Source organism: Capsicum annuum, chromosome 6, assembly GCF_002878395.1.
Source record: "Capsicum annuum cultivar UCD-10X-F1 chromosome 6, UCD10Xv1.1, whole genome shotgun sequence".
Lineage (NCBI taxonomy): Eukaryota > Viridiplantae > Streptophyta > Magnoliopsida > Solanales > Solanaceae > Capsicum > Capsicum annuum.
In genome coordinates this window covers 19516539-19538909 of record NC_061116.1, presented here as the reverse complement: position 1 = coordinate 19538909, position 22371 = coordinate 19516539, and the positions used below count along the sequence as shown (strand labels likewise).

The 22371-nt window shown below is 37.1% G+C and overlaps 1 long non-coding RNA gene across 1 annotated transcript; it reads left to right on the top strand.

The window, feature by feature from the left end:
- The first annotated feature begins 17101 nt into the window (after positions 1 to 17101).
- Positions 17102 to 21962, top strand: LOC107875106. Its single transcript, XR_001675752.2, has 3 exons — positions 17102 to 17266; positions 17588 to 17663; positions 21485 to 21962. It is a non-coding gene; the product is annotated as an uncharacterized LOC107875106 (long non-coding RNA).
- The last annotated feature ends 409 nt before the right edge of the window (positions 21963 to 22371 follow it).

Genomic DNA, 22371 nt, shown 5'->3' with positions numbered 1-22371 from the left:
CCTTCAAACATCCTTGGGATAAAGAGATTCCACCATAGGCTATCCTCTCTACACTTTATGATGAATCGCATTCAATCTATTATCATCAAACTAATGATCTAGAATTTTCTCCACATATGAAGTTCCAGCCTCAAGAAAGGCTAAAACATGTCTAGGTGCTGAAATATGAAGCCTAATTAAGTGATTGTCTAAGAACTGAACCTTTCAGGCTAAAGGTCAATCTCGAGTAAAATTTTAAGCTATATTCCCTATACTCGTCACCTTTTGGCTCAAGGCATACGCGCTATCATATAAGCCTTGCACGGATGATATAGGATAGTGAGATCATAATACTTAAGAAATTAAGGCCATTAATATTATCCCATATTAAGATCTTATTAGGTGAAGAAGTACTCCAGGCTAAGATGATTATACAGAATCTCAGAATGGACTTCGTACAAGTTTGTCCCAAAGATAAAAACAACAAAATTGCAACTAAATTCAATTCCCGAATAGGGTAATTCTGTTCACGTGGCTTCAATTTTCAAGAACCATAAGCTATCACCTTTCCCTTTTACATCAACACACTATAAAAGAAAACTACCGAAAAATGAACAAACATGGTAAAATCCATGCCCTTCTTAGGAAAGGTCAAAATAGAAGCCAAAGTCAACAACTCCTTAAACTTTTGAAGCTCTCTTCACAAGCATACGACCGCTGAAATAAAATTTCTTTTGAGTCAACTTGGTAAAATGAGCCATAATAGATTTTAAACCCTACACAAAGGACTGATAAGACTACTACCCCCTCCCTCCCCCAAAACACTAATTCTTGATAGGAGAACTGGGTCTAGCCAATTATGAACAGTCGTTATCTTGGATGGATCAACAATTTTACCATCCTTGGTAACTATATGACCTAAGAAAGAAATATAATCCAGCAAATACTTACACTTCAAGAATTTGGCACATAATTTATCATCCTACAATCTTTGAAATGCAATCCTCAAATGTACCATATAGTTAGCCTCACTCATGGACAAACCAAGATATCGTTAGTGAAAATAATAACAAAATATCTAGATATGTCAAAATATCTTATTCATAAACCAGATATGTTCTACTAAAACATTATCTTCCAAAAATCCATGACTAAGAACTTATAGTGACCATACAACTTTTGAAAAGCTATATTTGGAACATCAAAGCTCTAATCTTGTAATGATGATATTGAAATATCAAATCAATCTTAGAAAACACTAAGCCATCCTAAAAGTGATCATAAATCATCAATACAAGAAAGAGGATACTTGCTCTTGATGATAACCTTGTTCAATTATCGATCCACCTTTCTTTTTCAATGACAAAATAGGAGCACCCAAAGGAGACATACTTTGTCTTATGATAACCTTACTAAAAATGCCTTCCAGCTGCTCCTTTAATTCCTTAAAATTACTCGGGACCACATTAAAAGGGGATATAAAAATAAGCTTGATAACCATCTTGACATATATTAAAAAATTAATATATTGATCTGGAGGCATACCAGGTATGTCTAGAAAACATATCCTTAAACTCTTTAACTACTCACACAATCCAAGAGAGGCAGTAAAGCAAAACTAGTATTGCACTTGACCAAATAAGATAGACATCCCTTTTCTACCATGTGGCGAGCACGTAGGAAAGATGTAACCCCTTTTACATAAGAACCAGGAGTACACTTCCATGCTAATCTTTGTACACCTAGAGTAACTTATGAAATAGTCATTTCAAAGCAATGAAACACCGCATTGTAAGGATCTATCCAATCCATATCCAAGATAATATAAAAATCAAAAACATAAAGTATAATCATGTCTACCCGGTCTCACACACAATGAAGGTCACTACTCATAACCGGTATACTAGATCCATTACTAAAGAATCACCATCGGGGTAGAAACATAAAATAGGCATCGCAAGGGAATTTTATGCAACATCCAAACTAGTAAAAAAATTATAGACTCAAAGGAGAATATAGAACAAAGGTCAAATAACACTAATGAAAGATGATGGCAAATTGGGATGATACCTATGATAATTTTATTAGAGGCCTTTACCTTAGGACTCCCAAGTATTACACATCACTTTCACGCCTATTTTCCAGATTAAGTAACCTCACATACACTATTACGAGAACCCTAAGATCCACCTTGTGTACTTCTAGAACCACCCCTGTTGACCGATAAATTACTTCTAACTTACATTAAGGAATAGGACAAAGCTGAACCTAAGAACCCTATTGGGCAGACCCCAATGCATGTTAAGAGAACTCTCCCTCATAATGCTTAGGCTTATCATAAATGTAAAACACTCTAGTACTTGACTTACGCTGAGAGGGCCTAAACGATACAAAATGTCTTATATTCCCCACTGAAACAAAATAAGAACATCTACCCATGTGACTTGACCCTTAAGCCTTAAAAACCACAACCTTACTACCTAAACTCTATAGGCATGTATGAACTAGTCTTCCATGATAATATTGAGAACCTTTATCAAAGAAATAACTACCTCGAGATACGTGTCTTGCTAACTCACCTTGTTGGTGTATCTTCTTAACACCACTATAGATACCCTAGTTAATTGACATAATCCACTAACCAAGCTCTATAACACTATGGAAAGAACCACCTTAAACAACAAGTTGGTTTGTTGACAACTAATAATAGCATACCAAACCCTTAATAAACTTCCTAATCCTCTTAGTCTTTGTATATGTACTAGGAGTGGCATATCAGGATAGTACATAAAAATGTTCCTTACACTCTATACTGGTTACGAATCCCTACATAAAATAATCAAAATCATCTCTCATATGATCCCTCAAATTATAGAGCATGAACCTCTTAAAAAAAGCCTCAAAAAACTAAGTCGATGTAGAAGTAATAGAACACAAAGGTTTGAAGATTGCAAGAGACAACCACTGCCTAGCCACATCAATCAAATAGTGTCACGACCCAAACCAAGGCCTGGCCGTGACGAGCATTTCAAACCATGGAGGCCCGAAACACCCCTATCTGTCTGACAATCATGCACATAATTCATATGATCAAAGTAATGCGGAAGAAACACAATATAACGAAAACATGGTCAAGAATCATATGAAAACAAAAATGGGGAATAGTGTCCCATAATCTAAATCAACATCTCTAAAACCGTCTACGAAATCTCTACTACATGACTGAAACAATGTCTATCTGAAAATTGGGACAAGGCCCCCAGCAGACCCCTAAAACTGAATATAACATAAAAGGACTGCAGGACATAAGACCTTCTGAAACATAGAAGGCTCACCTTCTTGACCCCTAGACTGGGCCTCTGAACCTGAGAGGTTAGAGAGGGGAGGGGGTCAGCACAAAAGTACTGGCATGCAGAGATATCAAAGCAAAACATAATATTTTTATAAAATATAGTTGAGAGCCATTAATTTACAATTTCGTATCAAATCATTTGAAAACACATGGGTGTAAAGCAATAGTTTTTCTCAAAAATAATGAAATGCAACTGAGCTAGCTGGAATCCCCTACATAATTTACACCAACTAACAAACCTCGGTTGCCGCCGAGATTAGAGTATAACTGAGGGAGAGACACATAAGACCACATAGCATGGTGTCTCGACCCAATGGTAGTGCCCAAGATCAATTGGCTCGGTTTCCTACCTATTGTCCTAATTTGGGAATGACATAAAGTCAAGTACACAAGATCGCTTAGCCTGGTACCAATATTCCATTTTGGCAAACACGTTATTCCAGCAATAAGCCCTTGTGTCTCAAACACCTTCTTCGGGCATCCACATTTCTCATATAAAATCAATGCGTTCAAATTTAATTTTTTTATTCAATCACATATCGTAATTTGAAGGGTATCGTCATACCCGACTTGCAAGTCATCAATATCACATCCACATATGCAGAATCATGTAAAAACCAAGGTGCTTCTTCATTTACAAGTGGTGAACAATATTTATTTCAAATTCATGCTCTCTTTTGTTGATCACAATACAATATGGAGTATCAAAACATTATCATGGAAATTTGAAAATAATTCATCATTCATATTTATCAAACTTCCATGGAAAATCTCAAATCATATATGCATGGTTTCAACCATTGAAGTATATAGGCAAACAATTCCCATGACATAAAGAAAATGACTTAGAAATCATATTTAAACCAATATATTAGCATTTGATTAAAAACGCCCATTTAAAAGCATGCATGTTCATAAAACTACACCCATAAGATTTTTGGATAACCCCACGTACCTCTATTTCCAAGGATAAGAGATGTTTCTTGAAGCTTGCGAATAGGTGATTCCAAATATGTATTTATCTTTGAAAACCTACGATCAAATCTTAAACTATTTGGTTTTTTTTTTTTGAAACCCTAAGAAGAATATTGAGAACTTTTTATGAAAGAATGCGTATTTTGGGGTCCTTGGAACTAAATCTCGTGTTTTATGGCTAAGTAAGGGTGGAAAAGGACCACTTTGTCCTTAACACGGAGTGTTTAAATTACCAGAATTCCTTACAGAGGCGCCACCCATCCCGTTGCCTATGTTCACATAAGCGCCGCCTAGGCTATCAACAATGTTTACATAGGCGCCGCCTAGGCTATCGCCAAAGGCGCCACCTAGGCTATTGCCTATGCTTTCTAGTGGCGATGGGCAATTGGTTAGGCGACACTTATAACTTTTAAGGGCCATAACTTCTTGCTCGGGTGTTGGATTTGAGCCAAATTGGTATCGTTGGAAAGCTAACTCGAATACCTATCATTTCACACATAGTAGGATTCCTAATTCAATATATATAGAGAGTTATGGTTGATGAAAGCTGACACACTTTACAACATCAACTAAAATTTAGTCGATCAAAATAGTTTCAACTCGTCCTTGAGTTGAAGGACCTCTATGGTATAAATTGAAGCTTGAGTGGATTCACATGCAACACAATAATTAACATGCCATATTGGAATAAGATTTTATGGCTTTGGGATAGGCAATGCATCGAAATCATGGTCTATATTGTAGCCCAAATTTCGGGGCATTACATTATCCCTTCTTAGGATCATTCGTCCTCGAATAATGATGCGGGACACAGATAGACACGATTTCAAGCATAATAATAGACTAGGAAAGATAAGATAGGAATAGTACCTTCGGTCTCCTCCTCCATCGAAGCAAATAAATTGGGATATCGAATTCTTATGTCATCTTCTGACTCCCAAGTTGCTTCTTTGACTTTTTGATTCCTCCACAGTACCTTTACTAAGGCTATCTCTTTGCTCTTCATCTTTCGAACTTGGCGTTCTAAAATTTCAACGGGCTCTTCTTTGTAAGACAAGGAGTATGTCACTTTGATACCCTCTACTGGAAATGCCATAGAATGATCTCCAATGCATTTCTTTAACATGGATACATAGAATACCAGATGAACAGAACCCAAACTTGCATGCAATTCTAACTCATATGCAATTGCACCAATCTTCTTCAAAATCTGATATGGCCCTACATAAAGAGGGCTTAATTTACCCTTTTTTCCAAACCGCATAACTCTTTTCATAGGAGAAACCTTGAGAGACACCCAATCACCAATTTCAAACTCTAGTTCTCTTCTCAGAATATCGGCATAGGACTTCTAACGACTTTGAGTAGTCTTGAGTCATTCTTTAATGATTTTTACTTTCTTCATCGCCTGATGAACAAGATCAGGCCCATAAAACTGAGTATCACCTACTTCATACCATCCGATCAGAGACCTACATCTCCTCTCATACAAAGCCTCAAAAGAAGCGATCTTGATGCTAGCATGCTAGCTATTATTTAAGCGAATTTAACCAGAGGAAGGTGATCTACCCAAATACCTTTGAAATCAATAACGCATACCCTCAACATATCTTCAAGGGTATGAATGGTATGCTCAGCTTGCCCATCCATATAAGGATGGAAAGCTGTGCTCAAATTCACTTATGTACTTGAAACCTTCTAAAAGGATCTCCAAAACTGAGATGAAAACTGCGTACCTCTATCATATATAATGGACATCGGTGCCCCATATAATCGAACTATCTCCTCAATGTAAATATTATCATAAACCTCTCCCGAATAATTAGTCCTCACAGGCAAAAAGTGGGCTGACTTGGTCAGCCAAGCTACAATCACCCATATAGAATCAAACGGGTTTCGGGACCTCGAAAGTCCAGTAATAAAGTCCATGTTTATCATCTCCCACTTCCATAAAAGAAGGGCTATCTCTTGGGAAGTACCACCTTGCCTCATGTGTTCTACCTTCACTTGTTGGCAGTTCAAACACTTGGACACAAAATCAGCTACATCACGTTTCATGTTATTCCACCAATACAAGGCTTTCAGATCATGGTACATCTTAGTAGAGCCTGGGTGAATGACATACCTCGAAGTGTGTGCCGCATTAAGGATTCTTTCTCGTAGCCCATCGTTATTCAAAATGCATAACCTAACCTGAAATCTCAGAATACCATCGCCACCAATTTAAAATGACATAACCTTTTATTAACCCACATCTTTCTTGATTTGCATCAAGATGGGATCTTCAACCTGCTTCTCCTTAACTTCAGCATAGAAAGATGACTTCGCTAACTCATGAACAATTACCCCTCCATCTTTGGAATCTAAGAGTCGCACTCCCAGATTTGCAAGGCGGTGAATATCCTTCACCATCTCTTTCTTTTCTTCTTCTACATGAGAAAGGCTGCCCATAGACAACCTGCTGAGGGCGTTGGCTACAACATTTGCCTTGCCCAGATGGTAATGAAGACTCATATTATAGTCTTTTAAAAGCTCCATCCAACACCTCTGCCTGAGGTTTAATTCTTTCTGTGAGAAAATATACTGTAAACTCTTATGGTTAGTATAAATATCAACATGCACTCCATAGAGATAGTGCCTCCAGATTCTAAGTGCAAACACCACAGATGGTAACTCCAAGTCATGAGTGTGGTAATTGCGCTCATGCACCTTTAACTACCTAGATGCATAAGCTATCACCTTACCACGCTGCATCAATAAACAACAAAGTCCCACACGGGATGCATCACAATAAACCATAAAATGATCTACACTCTCAGGAAGGGTCAAAACAGGAACACTAGTCAGCTTGTCCTTCAACTTCTCAAAACTGTTTTAACACAAGTTAGACCACACAAACTTCATATTTTTTTAAGTCAGTTTAGTAAATGGAGTAGCTATGGAAGAAAAACACTTTACGAACCTTCTGTAATGTCCCGCAAAACCCAAAAAGCTCTGAATATCGGTTGGAGTCGTGGGTCTGGGCCATTTTCTCACTTCTTTAACTTTTTGGGGATCCACTCTTATCCCGTCACTGGACAAAATATGCCCCAGGAAGGAAATAGCGTCCAACCAGAATTCACACTTAGAAAATTTGGCATACAGCTGATGATCCTTAATGGTCTGAAGGATAATTCGGAGGTGATTGGTGTGATCCTCTTTACTTTTAGAATAGATCAAAATATCATCAATAAATACAATGACAAACAAGTCAAGAAACTGACGGAACACTCTATTCATAAGAACCATGAAGGCTATAGGGGCGTTAGTCAACTTCAAGGACATAACTAGAAATTTGTAGTGACCATATCGGGTTCGAAAGGCTGTCCTGGGTATGTCTGACTCCCTAACTTTTAACTAACGATAACCAGAACGAAGGTCTATTTCTTAAAAGCACTTGGCACCCTGAAGCTGGTCAAAAAGGTCGTCAATCCTAGGAAGAGGATATTTATTTTTAATCGTGACCTTATTCAACTGATGGCAGTCTATGTACATCTGAAGGGTCCCATCTTTCTTTCGCATGAAGAGCACAGGTTCACCCCATGGGGAAACACTAGGATGAATAAAACCTTTGGGTGGTCTACAAGCTATTTCTTTAACTCTATTAGTTCCGTGGGAGCCAATATATATGGCGGAATAGAAATAGGATGAGTGTCTTGCAACACATCAATGCACAAATCTATCTCCCTATTAGGGGGTATCTTTGAGAGATCTTCGAGAAAGACTTTTGGGAATTCTTTCACTACAGGGATTGACTGCAGAGGAAGGTTTCCAACTTTTAAATCTTTTACTCGGATTAGATGATACATACAACCTTTGGAGATAAGCTTTTGGGATCTAAGATAAGAGATAAAGTGACCTCTAGGTTACATAGAACTCCCTACCCATATAACTGGTGTCTCATTCGAAAAAGAGCAAGTGACCTTTCGGGTTCTGCATTCAAGGGTGGCATAACACGAATGGAGCTAGTCTATCCCAAGGATGGCATCAAAATCTATCATATCCAGTTCTATAAGGTTTTCCATAGTTTTCCTACTACGAATAGAAAGGACACAATTTCTATATACCCTTCTAGCAACAATAGAATCACCTACAGGAGTAGAAACAGAGAAGGGTTCTACAATGACTTCGGGCTCAAACCTGAAACCAACAGCCACATAAGGGGTCACATAGGATAAAGTAGACCCGGGATCAAGCAATGCATAAACCTCACGAGAAAAGATTTGTAACATACCGGTGACGACATTGAGTGAAGCTTCCGCCTCCTGGAGGTTAGTCAAAGAATATAACCGGTTGCGATCGCTTTCGATAGCTGAAGGGGCATCCTTAGGAAAAGGAGCTGTAGAGGCGGCTTAGGACTTAGCCCCTGCCCCCTCCCCCCCCCCCCCTCCCCCTTGTATTTACTTCAGCAGATGGAAAATCTCTCTAAAGGTGACCCACCTTGCCATAAGTATAGAAGTTTCTCCCCTCAAACCAGCACTTCTCTAGATGATTCCTTCCGCAAACCTCACACTGCGGATGAGTATGCCGCTGCTGGGCCACACTACCCTGAGACTTTGTACCTAGAGCTTTGGACCCATGAGAAGTCTGAAAACTTTGAGTTTTTTGGTCTGTCGATGGTCTGGGTACTGGGGAAATGGCTGCTGACTGTGCATTATTCCAAAACTTCTTCTACTTCGACCACTTATTACCCTAATTACCACTCTACTGCTGACTCTGGTGTTGATCCATAGATCTAGCTCTTTTAGCCTATTTGTCTTTCTCTTTAGATTCAGCAATCTTTTTATTCTTCTCTTCCACTTGATGTATATGAACGGTCAGTCGAGTAAAGTCTAACTCCTTATTCAACATAGCCCCCTGGCACTCAAGTACCAGGTCATCATTAAGGCCAGATGCAAATTTCTTCATCCGGGCCATCATATTACTAGTCAACTCTGGTGCATAGCGGACTAGTTTATTACAATTTAAGGTGTACTCCTGGACACTCATACTGCCCTGCTTCAGATTCATAAACTCTTCCTCTTTGGCCTCCCTCAACTCCAGAGGAAAGAATCGATCAAGGAAAGCTTCCACAAATTTTCCCCAAACTGTGGGCTCAGCACTTTCACCTTTTTCATCTTCCCAGTCGGCATACCACTGATTCGCAATGTCCTTGAGTTGATAGGTTGCTAGCTCCACCCCTTCAACCTCATCCACATACATCACCTTAAAGAACTTTTCCATCTCATCCACGAACTCCTGTTGATCTTTCTCTACCTTGGCGCCAGTGAACTTAGGTGGGTTCATCTTCATGAAATGTCCGACTCTAGTAGCCTCAAATGTAATAGATGCAGACCTAACATCTTCCGATCGTTGATCCTGGTTAGCTACCAACTGTGTTAGCATATGAATAGACCGTCTAAATTCTAAATTGGAAATATCTCCCTGAGCAGTTGGCATTAGTCTGCGGAGCCCAAGGTGGACTGGTCAGGATTGTAGGGACTCCAAGAGAAGGGATAAATTCTGGAGTGTGAGCCCTGTTATGGGTCCGTATCCCATGGGTGGGATGGACCTCATCTGCCTTAGCATTCTGATCAATGATACAACGTGGAGGCATAACTGTGTTTCTGAAACACAAGTGATCATTGATTAGGGGACAGCTCAGACTCTGAAGCACGAACTAAATCACAAAGAAGGGAAATATTTCCTAAATGCCCAGCAGCCTCCTACTTATAAGTGTGGCGCGCTACATACCCATGAACAAGACTCTACCTGACGCGATTTTGCAGACACCCTGGGACCATAAACCATGCTTTGATACCAAGTTTTTCACGACCCAAACCAGGGCCTGTCCGTGATGAGCATTTCAAAGCATAGAGGCCCGAAACACCCCTATCTGTATAATAATCATGGACATAATTCATATAATCAAAGTAATATGGAATAAACACAATATAACGAAAACATGGTCAAGAATCATATGAAAACAAGAATAGGGAATAGTGTCCCACAATCTAAATCAACATCTCTAAAACCGTCTACGAAATCTCTACTACATGACTGAAACAATGTCTATCTCAAAGTTGGGACAAGACCCCCAGCAGACCCTCAAAACTGAATATAAGATAAAAGGACTACAGGAAATAAGACCTTCCGAAACATAGAAGGCTCACCACTTATCTCTACAACTCTGTCTGAAAGATCTACTGATTCTCTTGACCCCTAGAATGGGCCTCTAAACCTGAGAGGTTGGCGAGGGGAAGGGGTCAGCACAAAAGTACTGGCACGCGGAGATATCAAAGCAAAACATAATATTTTTACAAAAATATAGTTAAGAGCCATTAGAAAGCAATTTCGTATCAAATCATTTGAAAACACATCGGTGTAGTGCAATAGTTTTTCTCAACAATAATGAAATGCAACTGAGTTAGGTGGAGTACCCAACATAATTACTACCAACTGTCAAACCTCGGTTGCCTCCGAGATTAGAGTTTAAGTGAGGGAGAGACACACAAGAACACACAGCATGGTGTCTCGACCCAATGGTAGTGCCCAACATCACTTGGCTCGGGATCCTACCTATAGTCCCAATTTGGGAATGACATGAAGTCAACTACACAAGATCGCTTAGCCTGGTACCAATATTCCATTTTGGCGAACACGTTATTCCAGCAATAAGCCCTAGTGTCTCAAACGCTTTCTTCGGGCATCCACATTTCTCATGTAAAATCAATGCATTCAAATTTCAATTTTTTATTCAATCACATATCGTAATTTGAAGAGTATCTTCATACCTGGCTTCCAAGTCATCAATATCACATCCACATATTCATAATCATGTAAAAAACAAGGTGCTTCATCATTTACAAGTGGTGAACAATATTTATTTCAAATTCATGGTCTCATTTGTTGATCATAATACAATATGGAGTATCGAAATATTATCATGGGAATTTGAAAACAATTCATCATTCATATTTATCAAACTTCCATGGAAAATCTCAAATAACATATGCATGGTTTCAGCCATTGAAGTATATAGGCAAACAATTCCTATGACATAAAGATAATGACTTAGAAACCATATTGAATGCAAGATATTAGCATTTGATTGAAAACCCCCATTTAAAAGCATGCATGTTCATAAAACTACACCCATGAGATTTTTGGATAACCCCGCATACCTCTATTTCCAAGGATAATAGATGTTTCTTGAAGCTTGCGGATTGGTGATTCCAAATATGTAATTATCTTTGAAAACCTATGGTCAAATCTTGAAATATTTTTTTTTTTAAAACCCTAAGGAGAATCTTGCGCACTTTTGATGAAAGAATGAGTATTTTGGGGTCCTTGGAACTAAATCTCGTGTATTAGGGCTAAGTAAGGGTGGAAAAGGACCACTTTGTCCTCAACACGGAGTGTTTAAATTATAAGAATTCCTTACATAGGCACCACCCATCCCGTTCCCTATATTCATATAGGCGCCGCCTAGGCTATCACCTATGTTTACACAGGCGCTGCCTAGGCTATTGCCTATGCTTTCCAGTGTCCATGGGTGATTGGTTAGGCGATGCTTATCACTTTGAAGGGCCATAAATTCTTGCTCGGATGTTGGAGTTTATCCAAATTGGTATAGTTGGAAAGCTAACTCGAATACCTATCATTTGACATATAGTAGGCTTCCTAATTCAACATACATAAAGAGTTATGGTCGATGGATGCTGACACAATTTACAACGTCTACTAAAACTTAGTCGATCAAACTAGTTTCAACTCTTCCTTGAGTTGAAGGACCTCTATGGTCTAAATTCAAGCTTGAGTTGATTCACATGCTACGCAATAATTAACATGCCATATTAGCATGGGATTTTATGGATTCGGGATTAGCAGCGTATCAAAATCATGGTCTATATTGTAGCCCAAATTGTGGGACGTTACAACTAGTATGTAGTATAAGCAATAGCATGGGACTCAAGGGATCTTAGCTATATAAAACCATTACTAGAAGTCAAATAGAAACTCATATGCATCCTCTCTAATGGAATCTTTGATAATAGGAGGATACTATTCAATGGATATCCCAAATCACTTTTGATCGTCTAAAAACATCACATGACGTAAGGCGATTAGAGGAACAAAAAGTTAGGAGGGAAAGTATCAGCATAAAGGGGTACCATAGTAGTTGATTAAACTGGTAGAGTCAAAAAACCATTGATAAGAGGTTGTCCTAGAGGCTAAACACCTTATAAAGTCTATGACATACTTCGTTAACTTATAGAAATACCTGTAAAAGGTGTCTCAACTAGTATCAAATAAATTTTTTGATAATCTTTCTTATCATAATTAACACAACGCTCGAAAGAGTTCACTCTAGCTTGTTGTCTAATGGGAGAAGCTCTCCATACCCAACCTCTACTCTACATCCTCAAAATCTCTAGATTTTGTCCTCACTATCTGCACAGAAAAGAATGAAATTCAAATTTTGAATTTTTCACTAGAACAACCCACACAACAATGAATCAGTTTAGAGATGTTTTTCCAAAGGATATTCTATAACCCTTAGAAGATATATACATATGTCAATGTATCAATCTGCAAAACTATATTAGACATCCTACTTTTTTACTAATGATACTGATGAACGTATTGATCTGATACAAATTAATCACAACCCAATAGTTGAGGTCATGAAAATACCTACGTCGACACAACCTTGTTAGGAAAGATGAAATTCATAGTAGAAAAGAAAATCAAAATACCAAAGTGATTAAATAAATATGAGACATCTAGAACAAAGTCAGGGCACATATACATAAATTAAAATACGTCAATCCCCAAACATGATTTCATGAGTGTAAAGTACATCGAATACAATACAAAAATCCAACATACATGAATCTCTCTCTATTAACAAATAAAGACAAAATAAGATAGTATCAGGTCGTTAATTTTTTGAAAACGTTGGATGTCACTGTAACGCCCTGAAATCTCATCCCAAAGCGTCACACGGTGCTTAAGGGTACGAGTAGCACTAAGATAACCCTTTGAGCCTATTACTACATATAATAACTTATTTGGAGATGAAATAAACAATAAAATGGTACTGTTATATCAAATGATAGGAAATATGAAGAAATACTTGGTCCAAACAACCACAACACTACAAATCTTAACATACTAACAATCTGATAACTAGTCTGACAAAGCCTCTACTACTCCATGACAAAAGAGCCATTGGGAAAAGCCCCCAACTGACTCAAACTGAACTAAAAGCAATAATATATCTACTAAAATATTAAAATGTCTGAAGATAGGCCCTCGAACCATGAGGACTCACCACTGTGGAGATGTAGACAAAGGTACTTGAAAATCACTGATGAGGCTAGGACTAAGCCCTAAACCTAAATTATAAGAAAATGTAACACATAGACGTATATGTGGATCAGCACTTAGGAATGTACTGAGTATATAGGGGTGTATGCATTTAAATAAACATTATCATTACTCTTTATAAATCAAGCATGCATATAAGAATGACTCAAGTGGCTTGAATAAATCTAAAATATAATTCTCATGAATCGTGAATAGTGAAACATAAAATACAAATCTTGTGAGTCATTATACTTAATCTTATTCTCTATACTTGATGGCTAAAGGAACTTTAAACAATACTTTCAGACTCTTACTTTTAGATCATGGAGAGTAAAACTTCTTTAAAACTCAAGGACTCAGAAGTTTCAGGAACTTTCAACACTTAGGAACTCTAGAACTCTTTTAGACTAGGGACACTTAGAACTCGGGATTATATAAATTTTGACACTCAGGAGTTTCTTCTAACCAACATAAACCATGTGAGCTACTTGGAGTCCAACATATTGTCCTCCTAAGAAAGAAACCTCACATTGGGGAGAGGCGTCATACTCTTGCCAGGGAGTATAACCTCAACTTAGTGATCACTATCTCGGCCTCGGGCTCATAAATCTCAGTCCTATGGTGGCACGTATTTCTAGGGTATGAGACCTCAGAATCATACCCAACTCAGTGCTAAATACTACTCCCATACTCAGGTCAGAAATCTTAGGAAATCCACCTCAAACAACTCAAGGTTCTATATTGAAGACCAAAATGTATTACTATTTGTTTTAACAGAACATCATTGTGGATTTCAACTCTATTAGGACCAAAAAGGAAAAGATTTCTCAATAATCTCAAAGTACTCAAATCATAGGTGCTTATAGCACAAAAGTTTATAAAATTGCAATTCTCGAGTAGTTCTTAGTGGACCATAGTTTTATCACAAGTTAAGACTCATCAAAATGCATACTAGAGATCATAAGGATTCATATATCATATAGAAATCTGGAATTTCAGCATTATGCATTAAAATCTCAACATACTTATGTATCTCAATTTCTACAAGATGAAAATTATCATAATCTCAAGAACAACAACAAAGGGTACAAACCCATACTTAAATTTTCATAAGAAAACATGTGAAACCATATATTGTTGTAGTTTAAAACAACTTCTACGCTCAAGGACGAAAGGATTGTCCTTATTCAAACCCCACATACCTTGAATTAGAAGCTTTTGATGAACTCTCACCTTTGGGACTCTATTAGTAATCTTGAATGAGGGTTCTTGAAGCCCTTGAATTGGGAACCTTGAATCTTGACTCAATTTAGAAAAGCTATGGTGGATTCTTGAGATTCTTCGAAGAGGTTTTACATAATTAGGATTTTTGTTGATGGAAAACTTGAGCAAAACTTCATAGAATGCTTGTAAATGATTTTAATTTGGTGTTTGTACCGTTTAAGAGGCTTGAAAAAATTCCAAAGTACCTTTTTTAACTTCTGTACTTAGCTGGACAAATTGAAATGGGAACCCGATTTTATGGGCCACCGCGACGCGCCACTATCACGGTGGCTTATTGGAAATTGACAAATGAGAATTTGGGAGTCACCGCGATGCAGAGCCATCGTGTCCTACTGGTTGGGACCTGAAACTTCAGCGTGATGTGTCACAATCGCACTAGGCTACTGGAAATTGACTATTGGGAAATTGGGGGTCCTCCACGACACGCCACTATTGTAAAGTTCCACTGGAATTTGATAATCGTCACATAGATCCTCTCCGCGACGCGCCAAGTACTAAAATAATATTGTTTTACGACTAAGACTTAAATTAGCCATAACTTCTTGTCGGGCATCATATTTGGGTGAATCTTATATCGAAATTAGGGAAATTCTATATGGTTAAAATAATACTCACTTAGGAAGTCACTCCTTAACCTTCTCGAGGAGAAATTCAGCTTAGGAAAAATTTGAGGTATTACAGTCATCGGTACCACAAAATCAACCTCATTGCTCGAATCAGCCACCAACCATTGTACTCATACTGTGATTTACACCAAAAAGGCACAAAAGTGTGAGTGAGTATGATCCACTTATGCTTATTAGAAATTGTAAAACTACTGCGCAACGTAGAAAACTAAATAGGCAAAGAATACTATAAGCATGAATCCAAAAAGTTCCCAAATGGTAGGTCACACCATTTCTCGTAGCAATTCTACAAGTATAATATCTTTAGGTAAATAACTACACAAAAATATATAAGAAAATCTATGTACCTTGTAACAAAAATTTATGGTGAGGAGATGCTTTATAGTTTAAAGTAGATAAAAGGTTTTGAAAGACTGAAGGATGTAAGACATGGACTTTAAAGTTGATTATATGGTTCATGCATTGGTTTTTCTTTAGCATTGTCGAGTATGTTATTAGTTTCTATTGTATCCACACAACACCGATATATTATACAGTGGACTTGTATACTTAATCGAGCTTAATTTCGTTGGAGGTTAGTTTTCTATTGAGGAAGAGTTGGTGGTTATTCAGAAAAGTCAACTTAGGAAGTGATTAATAAGGGAATTCCTTTATAAAAATTCCTTGGAAGCATTGTTAGACTGTGGAGGTTATCTGGGGAGCCTTGTTAGGCATCCAAACCCAGTACACTATCTTTTTGAGCATTCGTACCCCTTTTATTCCTTTATTATTGACCACATAAATCAGTTCAGTTGTGTATAATTTAATTACCCTCCAGGTGATTTGCTTTCTTTTCTTGGATTTTCCATGTTTCGTGCCTTGCTATAGCTTCCCCAAGACTTCAAAACTTCTTGGGATGACCAATCCGGTTCCCACAAAGATTGTTTAGGTTTTAAACCCCTTTCCCAATTGGAAGATATTGAAGTTGATAAATTGGACTTATGCCAAAAGTTATTCCAAACAGCTTTGGATGAAGATTCTAATAGTCCTGTTAGCTATAGAATGTGGATTTTAGGCTAGGGGACCTTTCTTTCATATCCCGAGGCTTTCGAGTTCAATTTGTACTATTGGGTAGATTTGGATTAAAATAAAATTATAGGTCTGGGACATATATTTTTTCAATGATATTCATTGGAAATTTAAATAGTTCCATTAATTCTATTATGTCATTTTTAGTAGGGTAGCATAGTTCATCTAGATTCACAGGTTTTGAAAAACTCTCAAGGACCAATTTGGAGAAATTGCTAACTTAGTCTTTGCTGGTGCAAAGCTCCTACAGCAGCACCACGACATGCTTCATGTTCATGAGGACTTGGCCATATTTGGGAAGGGTCGAGTACTAGATTGTCGAATTAGGGAAACTTCTCTCAGTTTTTTAGAGTAGGATTGGTCTAACCCAGTCAATCTCTCTTCTTTGTTTCGAGAAGAACCCCTTACGTTCATGAAAGGTAAGGTTGGTGGGGTCTCGCATTCATGGATGGGTTCTCACATTCATAGAAAAGGACCCCCTGGTAGTATAAATACTCTCTCCTCCTTTTTAAAACCATTTTCAATCCTAAACACCACTATTGTTGATCCTAAAATCTTAGGAATTGTTGGGATTTCATCCCTTTAAAATCAGGTACGTTAATTTATTATTACTTCCTCATTTCCACATTTATTCCAAGGGTTTTCTATTATCAAAATTTGTCAATTCTTTATTATAGAGTTTAATTTTCTGGAACATCATGAGCTGATTTCGGCTTCGATTTAGAGTCAGTTTGTGCTCAAATTACAAGCACGTATTCCTTTTCCTTCAATTGGCCACATGAGAGATTCAATTTTAAAATTCTAATAACAGGTCCCACAGACCTATTGTTGACCTCATTCTCAACTTAGAGTTTATTATTGCAATATGGGTCTTGTTTTATTCGTAATGACCAATAGTTAATGTTTTTTATAGTGTGGCGGATTTTTAGAGATCATGTGGAGAGGATGAGTAGTTCATGGTCGATCTGTGACTACTAATTGATATTCAGGTATGCAACGATCTATTCTTCTCTAGATATTGCTCTATGATATATTATTTGTATAAATTGCATACAGAGTGGGTGTTATATGTTAGGTATAAGGTTATTTGGATCTTGATGATGATATTTTACCTATTTGAGGGGGAGGGGGGGGAGGGTTATAATAGAATTGTAGTTTGATCCATGGCCTAGAATAACCCCTATAGTTGTAGGGTTATGCTAAGCTCGCTGACATAGTTCCTTAGACCTTGGGTTGGCTGTAGGGATCTGTATATGATTTAGGGAATAACACATTAATATGAACAATATTCTTTGATAAAATCATCTCAATAGCATGATCCCTTTCTTTACCTATGCTTTATGAGTTATGATACTGATATCCATTTTATTTGTATATTGTTGGGCCCTAGCCCTTGGTTAATTGATCATTTTGATACCAGGTTAGTTTTCAATCCTTTTGATCCGAAACATTGATTTTGGGCTTGGGAGACATGTGGTCCATTGCCTAAGGCTTCAAAACTAGTTTGGGCTAATGGATGAATTTTGGTTTAAATGGCCATTGGTTGTGCGCACACATTTTATCAAAATGACCCCGAATGAAAATTGGCACCGTTGAGTCTAGAATGTCAAATTTCATAGGGTGTTGGTGCACGCCTCAACTGGTGCAACTTCTTAAGAGGACCTTTGGTTGTTGAAATGGTGGTTGCTTTAGCGACAATGGGATCGCTTTAGCAATCATCCTTGGTCCCCGCCTAGTCACTTAAGCGAAGATCACTTAAGAGAAACTTGACCGCTTAAGCGAAGGTCGAGTTCTAATTTAAGGTTTATTTAGTGACTCCCAATTGCTTAACTATAATCTCTAAAACAATCATTTGACTTCTTAAGCGGTCATCGTTGGTGATCACCTTTAATAATTCATTTCCTATTCTGCCAAGCTTATTTTTTTAAGTTTTAAGACTCCATAAAAACCTACCAATCTAAGAAATTGTAGAACTTTATTTTTGGGTCATCGGGATAAGTTGTTGACTTCGTGAGAGTCCTTTCCTCATCTAAATATCTGTAAGTTCCCTCTGATTTCATATTTAATTCTATGTTTTAAACTTAAAACACTCATAATTTGTTGGATTATTTGAAGGTACAATTGGGCTTTAATTTCACCCATTTTTAGGATAAATGATCCTTGACTCTCGAGGAAAATTTTGACGGTTTCAAAGTAGTGATGTCTAAAGTGGGTCCCATAGAAGATTTTTAGCTTAATTATGGAGCCAAATAATTTATATGCAATATGAGTATCATTATTCTAGTATTAATGTGTAGATTATTATTTTGATATGGTGGCTTCGTGTGAATGCTTCTAGGAAGTGAAAATCTTCTATTTTGTGAAGAAATGTGAATGCTTCTAGGAAGTGAAATCTCCTATTTAGTGGACTTTCTCGAGCATTGGTCGTTGTCCAGGTAGTCTAGGCTTATTTTTTGCATAGTGTTTGTTTCATTTCTGACTTGGAGGATAGAGTACACTTATGGAAAAGGATTTTGAATAATTGAAAGGTGGTATTTTTGTACCAATTGTTTATACTTGTATGAGTATTCCAATTCTTGAGTATACTTTTGAAAATATTATTGAACATAGTGCTGAGCATGTAATTGAGGGCACCTTAGATGAAATCGATTGCGTGACACCTTTATTTACATCTTTTTTCCATTTATAATTCTTATGCTAGTGTGGAGGGTATAACCTTTTGTATTGGTGTTACCCTTGGGGAAAAAGAGTATTGTCTAGACCCAAGTCTATGGCCACTCTATCCATTTGACCCCGGTGACCATTTGGATTGTGGTGGTTCTTACACACCAAATTTGGTGCTAGACAAGCAAGACCTGGTTGGATATGTTGGTACTATTCCCTATGACAGAGATTCATTCTATGAGATTCCCGATCTACTTGAGACACCAAAGTTGCACAAGAGAAAGATCTCTGACCAAGATAAATGTTTTGATGGGGTTATGTGCCTGTTTAGACATGGAACCAATATGAGCCTTCATGAGTGGTTGATTGATTACCATGGTTCCTTTATCTTTCCCCATTGTCCAAAATTCTTAAGTGGCCAAGTAGTTTTTGTTTTGTGGGGTTACACAGCCTTGATTGATCATTCTGATACTTGGCTATAAGTTAAGTTTGTTCCTCCTTGGTTTGCTGAAGAGTTCCTTATTACCAATCCGCACCCTCATGCCATGAGGATATTTTCAAGTAAACTAAATAATTGTCAAATCCTTGTAGGTTTGACATCTGGCTCAAAAGAGCCACTGCATTATTCGTATGACCGCATAAACTAGCCTGTTCATATTGATGCAACAGGACCAACAGACCAATTGAATGTTCAAGTTGAAAAATTTTCTGATGGACCCTTAGATTCACTCGCAACCATGTGAACAAAAATCGACTATGCTATTGGACTAGAAACTACATCCTGACTCAATGTATTTGTCAAATCACCAAACATAGGTTGATATCAATAGACGTTGACCGAATTCAATTGTATGTCTTAAAATTCCAAACTTCCAACCAATTATCAAAAATCCATCTGAACACCTTAGGATGCAAGCCAATGCTTCTACTATCTCAAAAATGACCTTTCAGAGTTAATAGAACTAAGTGAATCTATACGACCTTCAAATCTACAATTATTGACCAATGTCAATAATGTCAACTCCCGAACCTTATAAAAAGAAAATATCACATAATTCCAACCGACCACCTTAAAAATTGTGCAACCCATACTTGTAGATCACAAATGCCGCAAAGCAGCTATTATGTGTGATAAAATAGTAAAATCACACCTAAAGTAAAAAATTACTATGAGGGTTACACATTGATAGCCTAAAGAAAAGGAGGAAGCTAAAATTTTCAGATGCTTTATTGAAGCTCAGTATAAGATGAGATATAGTCGCATTAGTAATAGCTCTTTGTCTATTTTGCATGGGTTGCATGACTCCTATGATGGAAGCCCCTAAAAATTGTACAATTTGGAAACACTTTCCACAATGTATGCATATTAAAGGGTGAAAAATATGAAGGGAGTTGTGAGAAAAAACCCAATCTTCGAAAATTAAGACGTATATTTGCTTATTTACGGTGTTGGGGAAAGAACAAAAATTGGCTTCCTGTATTAGACACATTATCTTGGTTTAAAACCCTAAAACTCTTTTTTAATTACATTATGCAAATTTTCTTTGCCAACATCAAAAGTTCAACCATTGCCAGACTTGTCAACCTAAGGTACTCAAACTGTAGCAAATTTAAAATACAACAACTTGTCTATGATGTTGCCAAGAAGGCACAAAATATATGAGAATATGTTAAAATGAATACACTAGAATTTAGATTGGTTAATGTGGTCGGCTGATAAAAAAGAATACACTAGAATTCTGTTAGGTCAAAGTGGTATGCCAAATGCAGCAGCAAAAATAGAGATTTATCAAAGGCAGCCAGAAATTGCAGGAAATTCTTAAAGGAATGTCCATTAATATATATGATTTTCTGAGAATATAAATTGAACATTCGGATGCAATAATGTGACAGTTTCTAAACATGTCGAAACATGTGCTATATATATGCATCTTAATTTGGTATGGTATGTGCAAATAATAATATTTAATTGGCAGATGTTATAGTTAAATAATGCATCTATGTTATTTAGTATAAAATTTGATAGCTAGAACAACATTATTTTATTCAACTATTTCCTTAATAGATGCTTGACACAATATATCAAAATCATATTCAGCTTACAAAGTATTTTGCGACTAAACATGATTTTTTTTATGCAAGACAGGGAATGATTAAGTTACTATCATATTACACTACACCAATACCACTTGCCTTTGATCCATTCTTGATGAAATCGCGACAAATGAGGAGGATATGCAATGTTATCTGCAGTAGTTGGAAAATAAACATAGTACTCTTGTCCGTTTATTCCACTAATGAATCCAAACCACCGTCCATCATTGGCAAAAACATCAACTATATCGTACAAACGGAAGTTTCTTTCTGACACAATCTCATGTTGTTTAGGAGGTATAGGGCGGACCTCAGATACATCAATAATTTCCACTAGTGGTGCAGATTTATCTTCATTCAACAGAGTCTTGTACTAGACGCTGTAATGAGAAGCGTCAATGGAAGAAATAATTGTTGCTGTGTAATAACAACCTATGAATCCAAACTCTTGACTTGCTACCTCAACTTCATCACCCTTTTGGAATGCTTTTGTTATTTGTTTTTTCTTGAATGCTATTGTCTTTATTGTCTCTGAGATCTCCTCCACTCTTGATTGGTGTTGTTCCTATGAATCATTTAGTTCTGCATTGGTTGAAGCCATTAAGAAACTCTATACCCGATTGATCCAATTGAACGAAAAAATGTAGGTACTTTGGGACTTTTGCTAGTGAATTTATAGGGACATATTTTGGTTCCCTTAAAAGAGTGGGAATGGAAATTGTTGACCGAATTTCTTTTACTTACCTTTAATTACTAGGACTTGAAATTTTCAATATTTCTTGTTGACTGGACTAGAATTAGGATTCTTATTTTCAAAAGGATAGTCATAATTCTAGTCCAGTCAATAATTAGGATTAAGGAACATAAATAACTGACAAAAAGACAAAGTTGACTATAATAACAACTTATTTTGGTCCACTTTATGTTTTTGTATATTGT